Genomic DNA, 25,254 nt, shown 5'->3' on the forward strand with positions numbered 1-25,254 from the left:
CAACCTGAGTTTTCAGGCAAGATATCAATGAGAAAGCTAAGTCCCTGGGTATGAGGCCATGCTTTTCCAGATGTTAACTGAAGAGTCTGGTCCTAAACCTTGAAGATTAGTAAGAGGAGGAAAACTTAGAAATATTTCAAAAGAGGGCTATGTGAGCACAAAAATGACCAGAAGTAAAATCAATACAAGTGGCCTTGCATGCACATGCACACACACACACACACACACACACACACACACACACACCTTCTTTGTGTAGTTGTTTATTTATCATTCTGAAACTTGGGGATGTAAAGCTAAGATATTCCTACTCACAAGTCAATAGCATATTTAGGTGTCAGTCCAAGTATGTCCTCTTTGCTTATTTTTATTATTTTTAACATTTATGTGTGCCATTACCAATTTCATTCTCTAGAACATTGTGTTTTTCATGGCTGCTTTCTATACATTTGCTCAGATACACACATTTCCTTGAAAAGTTTGAAACTGCTATTTCTTAGCCATAAAACACATCTGAAGCAATTATTATAAAATGGTTTCATGCTGCAATTTTTGCCAATATTTATTTTACTTTGTTTAATTATCTTTTATGTTTTTTGGAAACGATCCATGCAATTTGTAATGTAGTTATGTCACATCAGATTGAAACATTACATTGTGGGGCATAATAGATATCAATGATTCTGCTTTCACCTTCTTTTATAGACTGTCTTCCTTTGAATATGACTTTCCCTGAGGTCTTGCGGGTCCTCCAGGAACACATGCAAACAATTGCAACAACTCTTCCTCAGAGGACTTACAAGTTGATACTCTCACCAGGGAATCAAAACTGGGGCTTTTGAGCTTTGGCATTTTTGAAATATCAAAGGAATGATTAGAACCTGGTGCACAGAGAGGCTACACATTGCTTGTCTACAGAACAAGAAGCTGTGAGTTCAAACCTCACCACTACCAAAGAGGAAAACACATGGATGCCTCAATGTGTGTATTTACATTTACCTGCTTCCTAAGAAGAGAGACAGCATTTCATAGTTACATTAGCTATTTGAATTTTTCTTCTTTCAAATTACTTTTTCAGACTCCTGGCTAAGATTTTCAACTTGAGGTTTCCCCCTTTCTCTTGCTTACTGGCTGCAGATCTTTGCATTCTCTGGGCCATCAGACCTTATTGTTTTTGTTTATTTATTTATGTTGGACAGTATTGGGGTTTGAACTCAAGACCTCACACTTGATAGATAGACACTTTACCTCTGAGCTATACCTCAGGCTCTTTTGTAAACTGGTGCTTCTTAAGATAAGCTCTGCCTTCTGCTCAGATTCATGCTTGGGCTGCAATCCACCATTTTTATATTTCCCATTGTAGCTGAGATGCCAGCTGCCCAGCTTCACTGATTGAGGTGAAACCACCTGAGATTTTCTGGCTAAACTAGTCTGAAACAGCAATCCTTCTGATCTCACTTTCCCACAAAGCAGAGATTACAGGTGCATGGTACCATACCCAGCTATTGGTTGAGAAAGTGGCCTCTCTGAATGCCCAGGCTTGCCTGCGACCACATTCTCCCCGTTTCACACTGCTAGCTTTTAAAGGCTATCAAAACAATCAAGTAGCTAGATTTACAGACATGAGCCACCATGCCTAACTACCTAGTCATTTTTACATGTTGCCAATGTCATGGCTTGGCTGTCATCCTTCTGTGAATTTTTCTCTGGTACTATTTTTTGATTGAGTCTCATTAATTTGGAAATATGTGTAATATTTCCATGTACTGCTTAAATTGCTTTTCATTTTTTCCATCCAAAACAAGAAATATTTTTCTTCCTTTTTTAGCTTATGATATTAGATATCATATTTATAATTTTAATTTTATTTGTATTTGTTGTCTCTTAAGTATTTGCCTACTAAATCTATCATGGCCTGTAAATAGAAACAGTATCAAAGAAATCTCTGAATAAAACTTTAAGTATTAAATGGTACTGAAGTAAAAGAAAAGCATGACACACTGTAGAATTATTCATGAAATAGACCATGTATTTATTTCTACACTCTCAAATAGAGCCATTTACAAAGCAAGGCATTAGCAGCTTAGTTCAGAGGAGGAGAAAGCTCAAATTGATTAATAAGGACATGAAAGGTAACTGCTAAGAAAAAAAATCACTTCCAACACAGATCAGAACTAAGAATGGGTCAAAGAACTGTTTTTGCTTTAGTCAATAACTCTAGTACAGAAAGCAATAGTGTAGCAACCAAGGAAATTTGATCATAATGGACTGAAGGTCATTTTAAAGAGCACCATTAAGATAACATGATCCCCAAATCATGCTGCTACTTACCAAACTTTACCTCCGAGTGTTAAGTTTGAAATGCAACCACATGCATAGCAAAAAGCAAGCCATAAGGATAAAAGAAGATACTTAAGTGCCTTTTTCGTTCACTGTGTCAGCTGCCTACAGAGCCTTCTGGAGGTTTTCCAATGATAGCTCCTTCCAGAAACACAATAGTCTTGACCAAGGTTCCTCTTTCTTTGTCTACCTCAGAAAGGTTCAGAATAAAGTTTGGCTGTGACACTAAGTGATTTGACTTCTTAACCAGAACACCAGACTTTAATAGCAGTAACCTTTGTCTACAACACCTGAATGGTTGCTGATACAAACATGTCCCCATAGCAATGAGCACAAGCCAAGAGATCACTGATTAGACCTTGAAAGATATACGTTCCCAAAATGTGTAAGTGAGGTGTGCAGGTGTACACACTCATGGGTGTGCATACATGCATATGCATTGCTAGAAATTTACCAACAAATCTGAAATATTTTTCCAATTAGCTGAAGAACAAAGTTTTCCTACAGCTCTGTATAGCCCCTTGCCCTATTCTACTTACTTTTATGCTCTTGTTCATATGCTCATTTGCAGTAAAAAGATATCTAGAATAATGGCATCAGTCACAATACACTTTTAGGTTATTTCAAGTACACAAAGTGCTAAGAAAGACAAATATAGAATGTTCTGTCCCCAAAATGTAGCCCTAACGACAGTGGGTGGCAGAAATCTAGTCCTAGGCATTCAAACACAAGTGAAGAGGGATGCTATGCCTGACGTCTAGAAACAGCACTTTTGACAGCTCAGCGGACAAAGAAAATGGACTATTTCCATGCAGCTTAGTAGATCCCAAAGGAAAAGGGGTTGTCTCGCCATTTTCCCCAAGACCACTCCATCACATGCAGATTTGAACTGACGTGATCCATCCCTCAAGGATTCAAGTTCTAACTTCTAAAACTTCATATTCAGATCAAATTCATTATTTTTAAACTCTTAAATTGCCTTTCTTATTATTCCTTTTTAAACTCATTTTATAATTTTCCCTAACAGAGCCCAATTCTCCTATCTTAGCATAACTCCAGATCAACCACCTAGCATTATTCCATGGAGTTATCTGCATGAAGTAATTACTTTCTATTTTTTTGCAACTATTTCATATTCCAAGATAAGTCTTTAGACTTTAAGACACGTACTAACTGTTCAGTTTGCAAATTTCTTGGAAGTTAAAAGTGAGGAGTCAGCATATTACTTCAGGGATGAAAAGAAAAAGAAACTTTGAAAAGCCACTCTACCTATGCATCCTTTGTGACTTAGGCAATCTTTATTAATTCCTTAAGATGTCAAAAATGACAATTAAGAGTATGCTATGCCTTTTGTTAAAGATTAGGTAGCTTTGTTCAGAGCATTTGGAGAACAGTCTTACAATATCATGTGCAGATGTGGTAAGGACAAGTCGTATTGAATCATTTCTCATGAGCTGAACCCCAGGAAGCTAACCCATGCATCCAAATAATGGGACAGCCCTTGAGCAGTGATCCTGAAGGTATGGCATTTTATTTCCAAATACTGTGGATAGCTAGAAAAGAATATTTGACTATAATGGCACAGAATATATTTCCTTTTTTCTCATCAGTAACTCGTAAGTGTTTACTACATTGACATTTGAATTTGGATATGCAGGTGTATCGTAATTCACATAACAGATGTCTTTCTGAAACATATACAGAAATTACTGAAAAGGAACTTACATTCTGTATGCATGATGAAAACTTTCCATGAAAATAATTTTTTCTGGTCTCTCTTGTAGGAATGCAAGAATAATCTCTGCAGGTTGTCGGCGCGCAGGCCGGCGCCATGCTGGAGAAGTTGAAGGCTGGCGGTGGCGTTGGTGAAGAAGAGGCGCGCAGTATGATCCGCAGATCCGCATGTAAGGATTGGAGACCCAGAAAAAAGCTGCGGACCTCCCGGGTGCTGGTGGTTGGAATGAAGGGACTGGGAGCCGAAATCACCAAGAACCTCATCCTGGCTGGAATGAAAGGGCTGACCAAGCTGGACCACAAACTGGTGTCTGCGGAAGATCCTGGAGCTCAGCCTCTGGTTCGTACTGGGTCTGTTGGGCAAAATAGAGCCGAAGCCTCTTTGGAGCGAGCTCAGAATCTTAACCCCATGGTGGACGTGAAGGTGGACACAGAGGACAGAGAAGAAAACAGTCACTTTTCACTCAGTTGGATGCTGTGTGCCTGACTGGTTGCTCAAGGGATGTCATCATTAATGTTAACCAGATCTGCCACAAAAACAGCATCAAGTGCTTCACCGGAGATGTCTTTGGCTATCATTATTACACATTTGCCAATCTTGGAGAGCATGAGTGTGTTGAGGAGAAAACCAAAGTTGCCAAAATTAGCCAAGGAGTGGAAGGTGGGCCTGACACCAAAAAGGCAAAACTTGACTCATCTGAGACCACAATGGTGAAAAAGAAGATGGTTTTCTGCTCCATCAAAGAGGCCCTGGAGGTGGACTGGAGCAGCGAGAAGGCCCAGGCCTTCTGGTACCTGCAGGGAGGATTCTGAGTTGCTGCTCCAGATCCACAAGGACATGTGCTCTACTCCCTGGCATCCATCCTGACCTGCTGCCCATGACTTGTCAGGTCCTGCTTCTCTGAGATGGCCCCGGTGTGTGGCAGGATCTTGGCACAGAAGATCGTGAAGGCGGATCCCTCAGAGGGACCCACCACACAACAACTTCTTCTTCTTCGATGGCAGGAAGGGCAGTGGGGTCGTGGAGTGCCTGGGCCGTAGTGAGCCCAAGCCTGCCACCTGCCGCCATCTGTGGATGTCCTGTACCCGGGGGGGTGGCGCAACCCTGCCCCACCCCAGCTTCCCTGCAAGAAGCAGCCTGCCTCCTGACTTCTCAGCCCTGTTCCTCGCCTGAGCGCACAGGAGGGATGGACTAGGCCCAGACTCAGGGGAGCTCTAGGAGCCCCAGATCCTCCAGAGCATCATCAAGCACCTCTACCTGCGGTGTGGGAGAAGTCTTGCTCTGGTTCTTGGCGGGTGCGGGGCCCTCCTCCGTCAACCCTCCTTGGCTCGGGGCCGTGCAGGCCTTCGCCCACGCTGTGCCCGTCCACTGGGCCGCGAGCCATGGCTCTTCTGAGTTCTAGCTATTTTCTACATGTTCTTCATTTGTTTCATGAGAAATGATAATAAAGTTACTTGCTTTAGAAAGAAAAAAGAATAATCTCTGCTGTTTAAATGACTATCATTCATTTTCTTGTTTTATAAAATAGTACTTTTGGCTTTGGTTAAAGTGTGTCCACTTAGTGTGGAACATAAATCTGAGAGAAAGGTTTCAGAAACACAAATCTTTACTAAAGAGATATGAAAGGAGGCACAGAAAAAAGAGAGGAAGGAAACAAGTTGAAAGAGTGAAACAGAGAGAGAGAGAAAGAGAGAGAGAGAGAGAATAAGAGGATATGATAGAACATTCTGTCTATATGTTGAGTTTTAAAGTAGCCAACACCTTCATTTCATTCCTATGCGGGCATCTTTGTGCAGGCTATGATTACCCTTGTCCAAGGCAAGTTTTTGAAGCAACCCATATGACTAGGGCAATAGCTGACATACACAAGCTGTGCAAAGAAATGCTTAGGAACTTTGTCTCAACTAACATGAATTCAGCTAAAATCTGAACCTTACACGCTGAATGAATGAATGAATGAATGAATGAGAGATGTGATGAAAACACATTCCTTTCTACCAATATAAAATCTGCCTGTATGAACATAGAGCTATAAAGTTTTCCCTCCCTTTCTTTTCCCAATTTTCTTCACAGAGGCCAATCCATTTGCAGTAATATTGCACTAATCATCTGTAATCATCACTCTTGATAATGAGCCCTATTCTCCAGCCCTATCATCCAATTCCCGCCTTTTTAAGTAATCATCTTGTTGTCCCAAGTAGATTACAATGCCTTCGATGGTAAGATGTAGATATGACTACAATTTACAGAGCCACAATTATACACCAAGAACATCGTTAAAACATTGTGTTTTAAACAATGCATTAGTTCATTTAATGTTCACAAGCCCTGAAAATAGGCTAGCTTCTTTCCTTCCTTCCTTCCTTCCTTCCTTTCTTTCTTTTCCTGCTTTCTTTCTTTATTTCTTCCTTAATTCCTTCCTCTTTCATTCCTTTCTTTCATCACTTTCAGAGAAATAGAGAAGTAATCGATGATGCTGAGGATTTAATTTTCCATGTTTTTACAACTAAAAAACAGAGCATGTTTTAAATGCAGGTGCAGCAAACCCCTTGGAATTACTAAGCTGAAAAAGAAAGACAGAAAATAAAAGTCAATAGTTGAATGAAAGAATGATAAACATACTGTTCAGCAATTATGCAAAGATGCCACCAAAAATAATATTTACTTTGTTTAATGGCAAGTTGTATGTACAACTAAAGATAACAAAAATATTAAAATAAAAATAATATTCAAAAAATTTACATGTGTTATTTTGGGACATATAAAATAGACATGCTGTTGGTTCATCATCTAGGGAAAAAATAATAGTTTTCTTCCTTAATATCATTCCACAAATTTTTCTAAACCAAACGGTCAGTGGGAAGTGAGTGAGGAATAAACAGGTGTCTTCTCCACTTACTAAACTTTATCCTTACCCAAGAAATGTATCCAAATAATCTACCATATGCTAAAGATCTAGTTTAGGATACAGTTTTCTCTCCTCACAATGCTGTATTTGCATACGTCTGCTTTCTTCCTGTTTTCTACTCAGTAGACTATAAGCTAAACATACAAACAGAAAACGGATTAGATAATTCTCCTGTCTTTCCATGTTGTTGTGTTTTTGTTGTTGTTGTTGTTGTTTGTTTCTTTGTTTGTTTTGTCAGTCCTGGGGCTTGAACTCTGGGCTTGGATGCTGTCCCTCAGCTCTTCAGCTCAAGGCAAGCGCTCTACCACTTGAGCCACAGGGCCACTTCCGGTTTTCTAGTGGTTTATTGGAGATAAGAGTTTCATGGACTTTCCTGCCCGGGCTGGCTTTGAACCGTGATTCTCAGAGCTCAGCCTCCTGAGTAGCTAGGATTACAGGAGTGAGCCACTGGCGCCCAGCTACTGTGGGTTTTGCAGTAAGTAAAAATATATGCAAGGAGAACAAGCCTCATGGGGTCTAGGGCATCTTTTAAAATCCCTCACAGTCCCAAGCTCAGAACTAGGCACAGTAAGTTGCTGAAGTGTCGTTTGTTTTATAGGCAAGTAAGAGGCATGCTGGCAGCTAAGCAAATTCTACAGCCAAAACACCTCACTGAACACACTCAGAGGTGGCCAGTACTACTTCTAAGCACTACTCTTCCATAGAATCATGGGTAGTGGAATGAGTTAAGTCAGCGTAGTCACTGGATCGCTTAAAAGCTACATCAAAGTAAGGGTCTCTCTCTTCTCTCCTGTAAGAGGAGATTTTAGAATTTATTCAGAAACCAAGAGAATTTTCCAGAGATGTTAAGTGAACCCTTCCTATACTCATGAAACAGATACCTTATAATGTCTCATGCACACAGTCTCTTATAAAAGGGAATCTAATACAAAATGAACTCTAAGAAAGGGAGTTGCACTGTTTGTGGTTCTTTGTTTTTCTCCTTTTCTGGTTTTTTTTTTATCTCTTTTGTTCCTGTTTTTGATTTCTGAACCTTATATAAGTTTATCTGATTTGGGGAGGGGAAAGGGAAGCACAGAAATGTTGGGACAAAGGGTAAACGAATTCAGCAGTGATACTCACTAGACACTATATTGGAAATGAACTATAGGACTTGGAGGGGATAGGATCTTGGAGGGAAAAATCTGGGAGAAAATGAGGGAGAAGGTAACATTGTTCAAAAGGAAATGTACCCCATTATCTAACCTATATAACTATAGCCACTCTGTAAATTACATTTACAGTAAAAACTGTAAGGAATATGAGCTACTAATAAACAAAAAGTTGTCTGTCATCTTGTACAGTGTTTATCGTATGTACATCATGGTTATTTCCTAACAAAAACAGTGTCTCTGGTCTGTAACTCCATGCACCACTTACGTTGCGCAAATCATAGGCTACCAGCTACAACCACCCATACACAACTTTTTCTTTACTGGATTAACTGAAAGAAACAAATGCTATGGCTCAGCATTGGCCTGAATTAAAAAGAGTAGATATACACTGACAAGATGTTTTCATTTATTTTGTTTTGTTTCCTTCATCCAAGCCAGGAACCATCCTGAGTGTCTGACAGCAAGAATACACAAGCTTTCAGGCTCAACAGAGAGACAGAGCCATGAGGCCAGTGAATACTAAATGGCTAATGAGTTTGGCAAGGCTTAATGAACTCCCACAGGAGGAGCACTTTGTGATGCTCAGATTGCACACATTTCACAGGTCAAAGATGATAAAGATGGAAAGCAATAATGGCTTACTATTTCTGCCTTAACTAGATCAGGAGACACTTCTAACATCTTAAATTTCAGCTTTTGCTTTATTATTAAAATCCTAGAATTGGCTGATTGTTGTTAGAAGATTTTGTTTGAAGCATACGTTCCAAGTGGCGGGTCTTTCTGCTTCTTTTTGAAGATAATGGTTTAATCTTCCTACATACAAACCCATAACCCAATGTTTCCTGAGGTAAGACCTTTAGAGATCCAGGGAACAGCACAAGCAACATCTGACCATAGATTTCATGAGTGGTCTGTGCCACTGCACATGTAAATTCACGATTTGTAGAAGAATGTACGCATTATCCTGCCCATGTAATTGTAACCCCTCTGTACAGTATGTCCACAAAAAAATTAAATAAAATGAAAATGTCAACCAAAAAAAAATAAAAATAAAAAAAAATAAATTGCTTGATGCTTTTAAATAAAAAAAAAAAGAATGGGTACTGTTGTCTTATTTTCAAGATTGCAATTGACACTCAACACTTTCTGAGCAGGCTGAAGGGGTGGTCTAAGATGGATTTAAATGTGTATTATTGAGAGCTTTTGTGTGAGTCATTCATTTTTTTTTTAATTTGGAGAAAATCGACTTTCTTCAAGATCATTACATGTCTACACATTGCAATCTCTGCAGGAGAGGGAACTCAAGAAGATGCTGTATGAGAAGACTCCTGTTTCCTATACAGCCAAGGCTAGTGAATGGAAACATACCATCTGTGATTAGGGAATTGAGCAGGTCCATGGAGGCAAATGGAAAGCACAATTCAACCTCATGCTGGTGAGAAATGCCATGCCTTCTAGAAGGACAGCCTTCTCAGCTAAAAACGAAAGGAAAGGAAAGGAAAGGAAAGGCTGGGACAGTGTGGAAGTTTGAAATCGTTTTAGTCAGGATGAAGTTTCACAAAAGTCCTGAAGTGAGAGGGAGCAGAAGCCACCCTGTGAACTCTAGAAAGCCGCTTTGCCTGAGGCAAAGGGTGAATTCTGGGACAGCAAACTCAGACCCTTCAGAAGGGCTCTCGCTTTATAGCTTGAGGCTCCTGTGAGCTATTTAAATACTTAGAAATTTTAAAGTTAACAATTAAAATATAAGTTTTTCCGTCTTTCCGTTTCCTAACAAATGAGGCAAAAAAATATATGAAGTGAAGTAAGCCAGGCCCAAAGAAACATAGGTCCCATGGTTTCCCTTATTTGCAATAACTAGTATATGTCTGGGACAAGCAGAAAAGGTCAAAAGCTATGTACAGATGACCAGATAAGATGATGTTAAGCGAAATGAGCCCCAAGATAGAGACACAAGTGTTTTTATTTTCTGTCTTGCTATTGATTCTAACGTATTTATAATGTACCATATGATTTTTTTCTTTCTTTGTATGTTCCTCCCCCATGGTATAACCCCTGTTTTCATTATGTTTGATGTCAGTGCCCTGCATCTTGTATATACACTTCTCTAACTTGGGGAGAGGAAAGGAAAAAAAAAATGTTTAAATAAGGATACAGGTTGACCCATTGTAACAATGAGATGCACAAGACACTACGTTGAAAAACAACCTTTACAATTTAGGTGGGGGGGGGGTAGTTGTGGAGGTGGGAGGGAAGGGACGGTAGGTGAAAAACAAAGGAGGAGGTAACAATGCTTGGTAGGAAATGTACTCGTTACCTTGCTCATGTACCTGTAACCACTCTGTACAGCATTTTTACAATAAAGAAGTATTAAAAAACAATTAAAATTTTATCTCAGAAGCCTGGTCCTGGCTCTCTGAAGTGGATATGTGAGAGATATAGAACTAGCAGTTAGAAAGAGAAGTTTTGAGGGGGAAAAATTACTGGAGTGTGTGCGAGAGGCAGGAGGCACATGGTAAAAGTGAGAGGATTCTTTATCTAGAATCAATTAGGTTTCTGCTTGACCAGACCAAAAGACAAAAGGAGAGAACGAAAACCTGTCTAAGCTTTTGACTTGTAACTATAGGTGTCAGAAGGGTCATGCACTGGACTGGACATGGTGAGAGAAGAGGGATTGGTTAGTACCTTGTGGCGGTGGCAGGTGATGGAAGCGGGGCATATGCATGTTAATTTCTACTGTGTTTCTTTAAAATATAGGATTTAATTACATCAATTCATCCTTCAAGCAGATTAACCCCTGGATACCAGATTTGTTTGTTCCCTTAGTTACATCTTAGAATTTATTGTTTATCTAGAAATGCAATGAATGTGCATATGCCATATCTTTATACGGGTTACAGGATTAGAACCAAGCTTTGCCTTTAACAGAATTAGAATGTGTTCAATAATCCCAAAGAGGCTGGGCCATTTGAGGGTTTTATTTGCTTTGCTTTTAAAAATTAAAGCTACATATTAATCATAGTTAAAAATCGCAACAGTTCTGCGAGCATGGCCGTATGAGTATAAATACCACAGAAGCCCGGCATTTAAAGGTCAGATTATGATTTGCTTAGAGTTATTCACACAGTCAGTCTCTCCAGTCCTAGTTTGGGGCTTTATAGTATTCCACTCATGTCTACCAAGGGCATTCTCAGATGTCGAGTTCAGCAGAGACGCCTATTTTATTGTTCGTTACACCGCAGCAGCACCAGTGTCAGCATTATTATTTGGACTTGAAAAGTTCCCTGCTCTGACCAGTCTTTTGATAAATGGGATTTCCTTGTGTTTTAAAGTGGAATACATGTTTGCAATAAGCATGAAAAGAAATGCTATCAGTGGTGTTTGTAAGAGTGTTTTCCCTCAAATGCACTTCAGAGCCTGGTTCATCGACAAACTGCCCACCCTGGGAATGCAGCCTAATAAAAGTGCATGCATTATGGAGGTGAGAATTCTTGAAACAGCATTTACATCTGCTGCAAGATTTCCTATGTAATGGATTTCTAACTAATTAGCATGATTTCCCAGACTGAATTATCCCACATGTAGGAGTAGCTGGATATAAAAATAAATTTGATTATAATGTGCATAAATTGCTCATTTCTTACAGAATTATGGCTTTTTCTTAAATGAATGCCCAACTTTCCCCAAATTGTCAATGAAAGTCTGTTTCCAAATGGGCTGCTCTTTTGGAGCGGGGGGAGGTTGTGCTGCTTTTCGGGAGTCCAGCCACTTGTGGCAGCTGCTTTGTTGGAACATGACAAGCACAGCACATCAGACAATGAGTGTGACCTACATTCAGGATGTTTATGAGTTCTGCAGAAATTGGGTAATTTCACTCTCTGTTTTGTTCTTCTCCTGCTGATGCCAGGGGTCTCAAGCATTATTTTGGGTAATAAGTCCCTAGATGCTAAGAGGAAAGCACCGTGCTTACAGAAGGAAAAGATAAAAGGTGCAAATCCACTGTGGTGTGTTTCTTCCAGTCCATGCCAGGGTTTGTTAGCATGGGACAAAATAAAGCAAAGACAAAGATGCTCATCTGTTCTGCGGTGCTGCTACCATTTTCAAGACTTATTCACATGATGCCTACAGAATAATTCAAGACCAGATATAACAAAATACTAATTAGCAGCTAATCAATACCATATTCTACAATTCAGAGGAGGAGAAATTAATTGTGAATATGTATAGCACTTATTCTGGGAAGAACAATAGGTAATATTTGGATAGCACCTTGGTTAGAGCTATTCTACATCTATACCCAAGTATGTTTGTTAAAAGAAAAACAAACTCCAATCCTTCAGGTCTAAATTTTATTAGGCATGCATTACATGAGCTATAATGATTTTATATTTATTATTTTATACGTAATTTGCTGATAGATACAGCACACATACACAGAGAGAGAGAGAGAGAGAGAGAGAGAGAGAGAGAGAGAGGTGTTCCTTTGTCAAATAGTTGAGAAGCACTGCATAAAGTTAAACAAGGTTATTTCAAGAGTCCTTAATATTCACTGTTTTCCAAACTTTTGGTGAAGGAAAACTAGTTTTAAATTTCTTTCTTGTTTGTTTGCTTGCTTGCTTCACTTCTTGCTTTTTTGTTTTAGTATTTATTTAACTATGTTATCTTTAAATAGTTGAACAAAGAGATTTCATGTCAGCATAGCAGTTTATTAGTTTATGAGTACAAGGAATCTCGATCAAAGTTACCACCTCCATCATTCCCATCTGCCCAATCCCATCCATCTCCTCAATATACCTGGTTACATATGTACATATAAAAAGTATATAATATTCATTTTGACATAACATATTGTACATCTCATTGTTGCAATGGGTCCACCTGTATCCCTATTTAAACCATTTGTTTTTTCCCTTCCCCTCCACAAATTATACCAACATCAAATACAGTGAAAACAGTGGTTATACCGTGAAGGAGGGACATACAAAACAAAGAAATATCTTATAAATATGTTAGAAACAATATCCAGAAAAAAAATTTGAATGGGGGGGAGGAGAGGGAGTGGAGACAGGGGGAGATAGGAAGGAATGGTAAGGGAAAACAAAGGAGGAGGCAACAATGCTTGATAAGAAACGTACTCAGTATCTTTCTCATGTAATTGTAACCCCTCTCTACATTATTTTCACAATAAAAAAGAAAGAAATGTACTCATTACCTCGCTCATGTAACTGTAACCCCTCCTCTGTACAGTATTTTCACAATAAAAAACTTATTTAAAAAAAAGAAAAAAAGTACATAATACAGTATAGATTCTGTTCCTATATTAAGGATTAATCTGCTTATTGCTATCACTTCTGCAAATGATGAACATTTTTTATGTTGGTAGCAGATGTGTAATGAAGTCATCTTCTTTTAATGAAACTAAGGACAGGCACCCATGCCTCATATGTGTTTAATCCTAGATACCAAGAAGACTCAGACCTGGAGGATCAAGATTCAAAGCCAGTGGGGACTGGATAGTCTCCATCTCCAATTAATCATCAAAATGCCTGGCTGAAGGCAGAGCTGAGCTAGTAGACTTCAAGCTGTGAACAAAAAGAATGAGAACGACAATGAAACTTTGAGTTCAAGCTTTGATACCAGCATGTACACACACACACACACACACACACACACACACAAACGAAACCAAAAGTTAGAGAGCACAAAGGTAGTTTGAAAGGAACCCATAGATGCCCTATTAATACAGTAAGATTATAAAATGATTCACAGGAAAGAATGCAACAATGTCAAACCAATACTTGTTATCACAAAACCAGTCCCTCCTACTGGAAATTGGCTCTGTCAAGCATGAATGAACAGCTGGTCATTTGGTGGGTCTCAGCAGTGAAATTAAAGGGAATTTTGCCTTCAACCCAGAGTAGGCTGTCAATAACCCACCACCACCACTGCTATGCAATTAGTGATGACCTGCAAGAAGTTCAATTGTGACTTTCATATCTAAAGAAGCTGATTTGCCTTCAGTCAGCTAACCCAATAGAGAATGTGGGACCTCCCCCAACACACACAAATCCACTGATTCTCAAATCCCATTTTAATTATTCGTTTTAGGCCCCAGAGGCTAATTTCATCCAAGAGTTTGTTCCATTTGGGCAAGAATGCTTCTTCAGAGTACCGTGGAGACTTATTTCTAGAGATAGAAAAAAAAAAAAAAAGTGTTCCTAAAATGAAACCTCTCCATTATTCACAGAAAATATAAAGGCATTGCTTATATTAACTTTCTAGTGATCATTGATATCATTTAAATCAAAATATTCGATAGAGCCTACTCACAATACTGTAATCACAACATAGTTATCGTTTTGAATTGCTGGGATTCTACTTCTTTCATTTTACTACTTAATTTGTTTCTTTTCTTGAAAAAATATGTTACACCTCAGTGTTTTAATTATACTCAGCCAAATGTATCTGAAGCCTCTCAGCACGCTTCATTATTTATATTAGTGGAAAAGCACATAAAATCAGATTTCATGCTGACATTCTATCATTTGTACTATCATACCTCTAAAATAGATTTCTATAGATGCAGCAACTATTCAGGGGCTCAAGATAGGCTACGATTTTAAAATTTTAACTGAATTTTAATGCACTCCCAAAATAAAATTTATGAGGTTTTCTCTAGGAAATGTCTTAGCTGATTATTCTTTTTCTGCAATTATTAACTGCTCCCATTCTTTATTTGATTGAATTGTAAAAAGGTGAATCTCTTCCCTTGTTACCTGGGGCATTAAGCTGTAATGTCTGCACATTTTCAGTTTTCTATATCTAAATTGGAAATTATGTTAGATCTACTAAAATATCAAGTATAAATAAAATATAAACTTTTTTATAGAAATGAACCATCACCATTTAATGTAGTCAGTAACTCTATGGCCACATGTGCTTGCTCACCTTAATATTTTTCTGAGTTAAATAGACACCTTTTATCAAAAATTAGTTTAAACTCTTCTTTAAAATTGGGAATTAAGCATCAAATACTGTAGAAAGAATAATTTAAGCCACTATTTCTATTCTTAATACTTCTCCAGAAGACTCTGCTATGATTTGGAGATTGATAAAACCACACATCCATTACTGGGTCTCATATTAGAGTTCCCCAGATGAACACTTAGGTGCAGTCTCTAAGCTTATTTTAAACTTTTTTTTTGAAAAGGCAGATGAATGGTACAGAACACTGGCAAAATACTTGTTTCTTCTCCAAATAGTCAGGGAATACAGAGGATGTTATTATGAATTTCCTTTCTGATTGGAATAGTCTCTATTATGCCATATATTTTTGTATAAGAGAGAGGTTGTGGGTGTAGGGAAGGGTATAGGAAATCAGGCAATCAGATACAGAATGAGGAATAGGATGACTTTTTCAGGTGAAGAAATAACAAGCAATTCCCAAAGGAAGGTGAGAGTACGCTGCACATGTCTAAAAGACCACAAATACATAAATAAAGTATTACGAGTGCATATGAGTTTGTTAAAAATGAAAAGCAAGGATACATGAGGGCTGAGAAAAGTTAGACTTGTTACCCGCCAATGCAGTATCCTCAGGCAGATGAACGGCATGATTTAATTTGACCAAAAGCTGTGAGTAGTTGAATATTTGTGGGCAGAAAGAAAGATATTATTGGGGCTGTGTTTCTGGAAAATGAATCTGGCTGTCTTTGCCGGGTACTGGGAATGTTATGGGGGAGGGGGGAGTAGAGTAAAAAAACGTGTACCTATTAGAACAATACAAGGGCTGGTTGATTCAATTTAAGTCCAACTGCACAATTTAATGAGTATCTAAATTGAGAAGAGCTTGGTGATACAGAGAAAGTGGTATAGGTGTAAGAATTAATGCTCTAGGCAGATATGTGGACAAATAAATACTTAGTAAAATTAGGGAGAGCAAAGAAAGAAAAAAGGCCAGAAGGAAAGAAGAGGAAGAAAAACAAGGTAGAAAGAAACAAGAAGATTAGGAAGGCAAGAAAAAACGTCCACAGACAGATAATTAGAAAATGAAACTTACACAACTATATATTTAGAACTTTATTTTTGGCCAGTCCTGGGACTTAAACTCAGGGCCTGAGCACTGTACCTGAGCCTCTTTGAACTCCAGGCTTGCTAGCTGGAGTTGGCAGAGCTTGCTAGCTCTACCACTTGAGCCACAGCACCACTTCTGACTTTTTCTGAGTAGTTTACTATAGATAAGAGTCTAGCAGACTTTTCTTTTAACTTCAATCCTCAGATCTCAGTTTTCTGAGTAGCTAGATTACAGGCGTGAGCCATCAGTGCCTGGCAAATCTAAAATTGTTAAAGAATTATATTATTTCTTTGAAAAAATATAAATGATTTATTAATTCAATAGAACCTCAGTGCTGAGAGATGTCCGTTTATCTTTTTTATTCTAATTGCATAAATACAGACGAACATAAACGAAATCACTCATAATGTGCTCCTTAATACCTGCTAAGATGCAACTTTCTGAATTATCCCATATGCTAACCAAGTATAATAGACCCTGAGAACATATATGAGGTAAGTTCACTATGTGGAAGACACAAGACTCTGAACCACTTACTGGAGCAGAATCCCTACCCTGACATGATGTGTTGAGTAGAGACTTGAATGATCAAATTATATAGCATTAAGCTGCATGAGTACATTAATTTGTCTTGATGGAAATAGAAAATATGTATAAACACTACCCATCAAATGGACATAGTTTATGACACAAATATATCATATCTGACTGATAATGATAAGTATGTTCAACTATGAGTCTAATAAACAGACTAATCCAAATAATAGTTGAAATACTGAAGTTTAGGGAATCTATTCCAATCAATTTTCAGAGATACAGAAGTCTGATTAGTATGTGCCCATAAACCTTTTACAAACAACTAATCCCGTAATATAGGTATAAACAAATATATTATAGATGTGATTTCATAAACAAAATGTTAGGAATGATAACCCACAACTGTCCAAAATCTGTTTTGAGCATAAAGATTATATTTTTAGTGAGAAGAACTATACCATCATGTTAAAGAAAATAATAAATGCATTTAAAAACACAAAATTCTTATCAAAAAATTTGAAACCTCTTACTATAATGCGGCAGATAATGAATTTGTAATTGACCTCATGCCAGTAGCTTGACAGAAGCGTTCATATACACTAAGTCCACGGTAAGGCAATGATACTCCTGTTTCCACTGTAAACTTTTCAGGGTTGGATGTGACAGGGAAATAACAATCCAATCATTTAAAAATCCAGTTTCATACTTAAAAATAATACAAATAGAACATAAGATAGTAAAGTTTGTTATGCATGTGTTAAATAAATTGTAGTGTTTTAATATTAGAACTAATACACAGTGATTTTAATAAAAATCAGAAGAAAAGGCCTAGTGTTTAGTGATCACCATTGGCATAAGTATCTATTTTTGGCAAAAAAAAAAAATGTAAGCCAGACATGCCTGTAATCCTCACTGAGTAGGCTGAGATCAGAGAGTTGAGGTTTGAAGCCAGACTAGGCAGAAAAGTCCTTGAGACTCTTATCTCCAATTAACCACCAGAAAACAGGACATGGCGTTGTGGCTCACAGTGGTAGCCTTGAGCAACAAGACTCAGGGACAGCACCCAGGCCCAGAGCTCAAGCCCCATAACCAACAACAGCAACATTAAAAATTGATAAAAAAAAAAATTTCCTCACAGTGTATTCATATGAATGTTTGCATCTAGAATTACATATAACATATATTATATAATATATGGCTTATATTTCTCTATATATGAATCAATGCATTTATCTATATAAGTATGAGCATTTCCACAACTATACTTTTTGGAGCTCTTTATGTTGAAAACAAACTTTACAATTTCGGGGGTGGGGGGACAAGGGGGAGCTGGGGAGGTGGGGAGAGAAGGGATGGTAGGGGAAAAACAATGGAGGAGGTAACAATGCTCCATAGGAAATGTACTCATTATCTTGCTCATGTAACTGTAACCTCTCTGTACAGTATTTTTACAATAAAAATATACATGGAAAATGTACATTTGAAATAATGAAAAACATTAAACACATTTACAGTATATATGAAGAAGTGATTATGTTATAATATTGCAAAAATCAATTGCTGAGTGGTAAGAAAAACATTAGAAAAAATTTGAAGTTTCCAAACTAAAAAGAAGTACTTCATGAAAAATCCATAGAGTAAATACAAAGTACCACTACAACACACCAGTTTTTCTATCAAGCTGGCCAAGACTAAATAAAGATCCAAAGCTATTACTGTTGTAAAGGGTTGGAAGAGGATGAACCTCCACTCTACCTTGTGTGTAACTGAGATAAACTTCTATGGCCATATTCAGGACATTTTGACAGACTAGGACTGTTCAGATTTTGTGATTAGCATTCCTTCACTTCAGGTAAGAAATGTCCCAGATATAACTAATAGAACACAATCACTATTATAAAGATTTCTGTTTTGAAGTAGGTATTCTCAAGATGTGCAAATACATGCATACACATGACATACCTCCCACATATATTTTTATGTATGTATACACATGAACAAAAGCACCAAACTGCATTCTTCATTTTGCTTCATGCTCATTTTTTATGATTAATATTTGTATCACTTTTTATATTACATTATTAAATTGGGTAGTGATTTTTTCTTCTTTTTGATTATGTGGTGCTGAGGAATCGAACCCAGAGCCTCAGGCATGCAAGGCTAGTGCTCTACTACTGAGCCACCTTCCCATCTGGGTAGTGATTTTCTACCTGAAAGAATTAACTCTGATCATTTCAGGGAAGCAGACCAACACATTTAAAAAAAAAAAAAAAAAAACCAAAAAAAAAAACTTTTGCTTATATCTATTTGCACTCTTTTTAAGATGTTCAAAATTGTTTCACGTTTGGGAAAACAAATATGTTATTTTAAGAAACAAAGAAGCCCAGGAAAGATGTGCTAAAGAAACTGTGATCCTGCGATCATGCTCTTTTCCAATGGTAAAAAACCTAATCCTACTATCTAACTGAGCAGCAGTCGAGAAATCAGTCTTTAAGTGGATCGAATTACACACCAGATAAATAGCTTCTTTTGTCCCAGGGTTATCCCTGGGACAAAGGATGATATTCAACTTGATAACTGCTAATGTCTTGGGAGACTCCTTGATTATTAAAAATATTTGTCACGCTGGGCACCAGTGGCTCATGTCTGTAATTCTAGCTACTCGGGAGACTGTGATCTGAGGATCGTGGTTCAAAGCCAGCCTGGACAGAAAAGTCCGTGAGACTCTTATCTCCAATAAACCACCAGAAAAACGGAAGTGGCACTGTGGCTCAAGCGGTAAAGTGCTCGCCTTGAGCTGAAGAGCTGAGGGACTGTGCCAAGGCCCAGAATTCAAGCACTAGGACTGACAAAAAAAATTGTCATATATCTCATTCACACTGCTTTAAAAATCTCTAATTTACAACTGTTTAAACTATAAGCTCTTATACCCTATTCTTTGGTAATAAAAATCAGTGCTTCCTCTTTCATATACAAGATTTCGTATCTGAGCAAGTTCAGAGTTTAAAACAAACTTTGTCAGTTCTATTCTCATTATTCTATTTCAACAGTAAAGAGGAGAGTCACCAGGAAGGCAAAGAATCCCTGTTCCTCTGCCTGGTTAACTGGGGAAGGTAGGAAGGAAGGAAGGAAGGAAGGAAGGAAGGAAGGAAGGAAGGAAGGAAGGAAGGAAGGAAGGAAGGAAGGAAGGAAGGAAGGAAGGAAGGAAGGAAGGAAGGAAGGGCCATTACATTGGGGTGTCAAAAACTCTGTCAAGAATATTGAGTGAAATATGTTGGCAACTAAAATTGTGCCATTGCTATAGCAAACTGAAGATGTGTTACATTTTCAATGATACAAGATTCTCCTGATTTTGTTCAATACTTACTGAGAGGGCTACTTAATTGGGCATAATTCATACTCTTGGCGAAACTCTAACCATCTAGGAAACTTCTCATTTATAATAAGGCCACAATTTACAACAATTTCCTCTTTCCAATGCTTTTGTTCTTTAAAATACACATATAAACTGCCCATTAACATTATGATAGACTTATATGGACCAAAGTCTGATCTCCAGCTTCTAACAATGCAATGGTATTTGCAGATAGATTCTCTGAAGAGGTAATTAAGGTTTAAAAAGGTAGTTGGGCCACAGCAATCCCACTTTTGGGCATTTACCCAAATGATCACAAACAAGGCCACACTAAAGCTACCAGCACAACTATGTTTATTGCAGCATTATTTACCATAGCTAAGATATGGAACCAACCCAGATGCCCCTCAGTAGATGAATGGATCAAGAAGATGTGGTATATATACACAATGGAATTCTATGCCTCCATCAGAAAGAATGACATTGCCCCATTTGTTAGGAAATGGAAAGGCTTGGAAAAAATTATATTAAGTGAAGTAAGCCAGGCCCAAAGAAACATAGGTCCCATGGTTTCCCTTATTTGCAATATCTAGTATAGGTATGAGTCAAGCGGAAAAAGTCAGAGAATGTGATGTTAGGAAAACGAACCCTCAAATATGTATTTTAATGTTTTTGTTTCATTCATGCATGTGTTTCTAACGCATTTATAATATTATTTCTTTGTTGCTTTGTATGTCCCTCCCCCACAGTGTAACCCCCGCTTTCACTATATTTGATGTCAGTATAACATGTGGAGGAGACGGGGACAAACAAGTCGTTTAAGGATTCAGGTGGACCTGTTGCAACAATGAGAAGTACAAAATGTCATGTCAAAACCAGCTTTACAATGTCGGTGGGGGGGAGGGGGGGTATGATTGGGTGGGGGGGAGGGGGGAGGCTGGGAAGGGAGGTGAAGGGTAAACAAAGGAGGAGGCTGCAATGCTTGGTAAGAAATGTATGCATTTTCCTGCCCATGTAATTGTAACCCCTCTGTACAGTATGTTCTCAATTAAAATAAAATAAAATAAAATAAAATAAAAATTAAAAAAAAAAAAGGTAGTTGGGCCAAAGGAGGACACACTTAAGGAGAGGAAGAGAGAGACACAATGCCTATGTGCATGTGATCATACAAAACAGTGCTTACCAAAATGAACTCCAGGAAATGGAAACAAGATATTTTTTTCCTTTATTTTGTTGTTTTTCTTTTCTTTTCTCTCTGCTTCTTTTTCTTTCTTTGGGAGTGTAAGAAGAGGTACAGAAAAATGGGACAAAGGGTGAACAAAGGCAGCAGTGGTACTCACTGGTCACCATGTTCAGAGTGAACTATACTATTGGTGGGTGGGGATGGGAGAAAATACTATGAGAGAACAAGGGAAGGGTTTTGAAGTGAAGTGTTTGAACAAGGAATGTCCACTTTACCTGACTTATGTAACTGTAGCCTCTCTGTTCATCGCCTTTGTAATAACACTTTAAAAAATTAAAAGTGTTTGGATTGGTTCTTAATCCAACAAACCTCATAAGGACTATAACGTGGGGATGCATATCCATAGAGAGACACCATTTGAAGATACAAAGAGGATGGCTATCTATAAGCCAAGACCTGATCCACCATTTCCCTTAGATGTCTAACCTCTAGATCTGGGAAGAAATAAATTTCTGTTGTTCAAGCCCATCTGATCTATGGCATTTTCCTTCTGGCATGTCCAGTCAACTAGCAAGATTGTCTAAAAGCTATCTTATCTTAAATCTTATTGTCTAGAAATTAACTTTTCTAGAGCAATGGTTTCCTGGTGGTTGGAAATGTGGCCAATCCATCTTGGTTTAACATATTTTTTTTAGTAATTTGCAAACTAGCAATAGCTACCCGAATTTTTCATAAGGCTTCAAATTGTATTTCATTGCTCTTTCATTAAGGAACATGTCATCATTTGCATTCTGTCCATCTGTCCAAGTTCATATCGTCTCTCTGAGGAGTTGACCTGTCTTTCTGGTTAGTACAAATAATTGCTTTTGATGTCCATGTTAGATCAAGTTTAATTATCAGGTGGCCAACAGTCCCAATGGCTCACTTGAAGTTCACTCATTTAGAATATGTTGTTATTTAACAGTACATCAGGGCTGAAAATTACCCTAGCTACAGTGTTTCTTTTAAACCTCTACAATCATATGCACAATACATTACAGTTTTGTTCACTAATTACCAAACACAATATGAAAACTCAAGTTCAATGAACAAAAGTAAGCTGGGAGCTGGTGGCTTATACATGTAATCCTAGCTGATCAGGAAGATCACAGTTCAAAGCTAACCCAGGCAGGAAAGCCTATGAAGCTCATCTCCAATTAGCAACCAATAAGCCAGAATGGGAGCTGTGATCCAAGTAGTAGAGGGCTAACCTTGAGCAAAACAACTCAGGGACAGTGCCAGACTGTGAGTTCAAGCCCCAAGATTGGCATAAAAAAAAATCACACCCCTATAAAAACTAACAAAAGTACAGAAAAAAAAAGTTCTATATGAGGAGGCTTCAAGTCTTATCACTGTAGTCCTGTTTTATTATTTGAAACTTGTAGCATAATCAAAACAAAGTTCTTGACGGGTTGATTAAAGAGCCACTTATTTATGGAGGACCATACATCACCTATACCAAGGTCACTATTGATAGGCCTGGTCTTAGCCTTTGTCTCTGCTACCATGCCTATCCTGGACAGGTGGGATGACCACAGGCCTTCCTTCCTGATGTTAGTACCAGCCATTCTTCTCCTTTCAGGTTATCATTTTTTAAAGGAGAGTTTCCTTTTTCTTCCTATAAGATTATTTATTGTGAATGTCTGCAACATTGGCAAATGTTTTCTTATCTCCTCAGTGGAACTGTAGCTTATATGGTCTAAATGTAATTTCAGGAAAGAGAACGAAAACAAAGGGGTTAAACACTGAGTTAACTGGTTCTTAGGAAGGAATTGAATTCCATCTCTGGCTGGCTTAAAATCCTAACCAGGGCCATGGCAGTTTGTGGCACATAGTTGGCCCCAGGTAAATTTTCTATCTCATTAACTTAGGAATTATTTCAAGGAAAACCCCTAATATACATACCAATTGGATAAAGCAATAATCCAAGGTAGGCTTCACAGCTACCCTTGCTATCAAAGTGGATCTGAATTATGAACAGAATCAGATGACCAGTTAGTGAAGAGAATGCTGACTTAATCACTTTACCATTACATAAGGGAAGAGTCTATTAGTAGATGCAAGGAAAGAAATCCTGCAGACAGTTGGGAGATGGCTTCTGAAATATGGAGCATGTCATCAACAAAATTCAGGAGGATCTGTTTCTAATATTACCATTGATGGCTTCGTTTTGATGCAAGCTGCTCTGTTTTATTGCAATTTAAATTGTATGGTAAAGGTGATGTACAGAGGGGTTACAGTTAGATAAGTCAGGTAATGAGTACATTGCTTTGTGAACAGTCTCATTCCCTCCCTCCTTTTCTCCCACTTTTTCCACTTCACCCTCTTCACCCCGAAAAGTATAAAGTTCATTTCCAACATAGTGTCTAGTGAGTATCACTGTTTAATTGGTTCACCTTTTGGCAAGCAGCTCTTAAAGATGATTTTGGCACACTAAACCCTAGAGGCCTTCAATTGTGAGGGTGTGGCCACCTCTTTGACTGGAGGCTCCTGGATATTAATATCTTTTGATTTGAAACCAATGAGAATAGAAAACATAACTATGACCCAACCATTAATCTGTTCAATCTCTTCCAGACAGGCTTGCTTATCTGTATTTTGGAGAGCCTCTGTAATCATATGCTATTGTTATTCACAATCGAAGGTTATATTCTCTTTAGGATTTCTGTAAAAAATATTTCACTCTACATTTCCTTCGAATCACCTATTGAAACTGGATATCTATCTTTTTCATTTGTGGGGAAATCCTGATTGTTTTGCTCTTTGCATCTTTACTTAGGAGATCGTTTGTATAACACAATGTAATTCAATCTATGTTAAAAGACGGGATAAATGGTTTCAGTAGGAAAGGAAGACACCCCATGTTTCAAATTTGTTTTAGCTAATATTTCCATCACCCGCTTTTTATTTTACAAACTATATCTTATTTATGCCTCGTCTTCTCTGAAACTCACTCAGTTGAAAGGTTTGTTTTATCAGCATATTTGATTTCTTTGTGATGTCCCCTGAAGCCAGAAGACTTGTTCATGTTTTAACATCCTTATTGCTTTCTGGATGGGAATAGTTATTACTTCAGTTATATGTAAACAAGCCCCAGGAAACAAGGGCTTCTACAAGACATCAGCAGTTGTTTTGTGGGATTTTTTCTTCTTCATCTTCGGTAAAAGAAGCGGAAAGGTAAGGGTCGGTACTGTTGTCTGTGCTGGCTCAGGCTAACCTCACTCTTGATTAGACTGTGACATTGGCTCTCAGACCCCAGGCAGAGGTCAGAGCTCAAGACCACATCCAGAGCAGGACAGATGGAGAGGGAGAAGGATGCCCTCCCCTGACCCTCTCAGGGCACTTCCCAGGAGCTTCGCAGAACATTTCTACCTTCCTCACAAAAATTGTCTTTTAGAGCCAATGCTACACGCCTGGCAAGCTGTATAATGGAGATTTTGTTGTTGCTGTTGTTAAGTTTATAAGTATAGAGGAAAAGTCAACATCAACTTTCATGGAAAATAAGGAGCACAAGCATTGGGAGTCAGCTCACACTCTTTGATACTATGGCTGTTGAGATGCCTGTTGTTCCTCTCAGCTCAGGCTGAGTCCCTCACTCAATCATGTCAGGTAGAACCAAGCTTGTCCAAGAGAAAAAGCCAACATCAAATTCAGTGAAAGCCAGGGTTAGACCATGGGGGAGGGACATACAAAGCAACATAGAAATCATCTTATAAATATGTTAGAAACAATTGCATGAAAGAAAAAAAAAACATTTGAATACTTATCTTGGGGTTCATTCCCCTAACATCAACTTATTGATACAGATGGACCCATTGCAACAATGAGATGTACAAGTTGTTATGTCGAAAAATGACTTTACAACTTTGGTGTGGGGGGAGGATCAGGTGAGGGGGTATGGAAAGGGGAAACAAAGAGGAGGCAACAATGCT

At 38.1% G+C, this 25,254-nt stretch overlaps 1 pseudogene; it reads left to right on the top strand.

Annotated features, from left to right (window-relative positions):
- The first annotated feature begins 4,171 nt into the window (after nt 1-4,171).
- On the top strand, nt 4,172-24,921 carry LOC122108810 (annotated as a pseudogene).
- The last annotated feature ends 333 nt before the right edge of the window (nt 24,922-25,254 follow it).

Source organism: Dipodomys spectabilis, unplaced genomic scaffold (assembly GCF_019054845.1).
Source record: "Dipodomys spectabilis isolate Male_0828 unplaced genomic scaffold, ASM1905484v1 ptg000066l, whole genome shotgun sequence".
Taxonomy (NCBI): Eukaryota; Metazoa; Chordata; class Mammalia; order Rodentia; family Heteromyidae; genus Dipodomys; species Dipodomys spectabilis.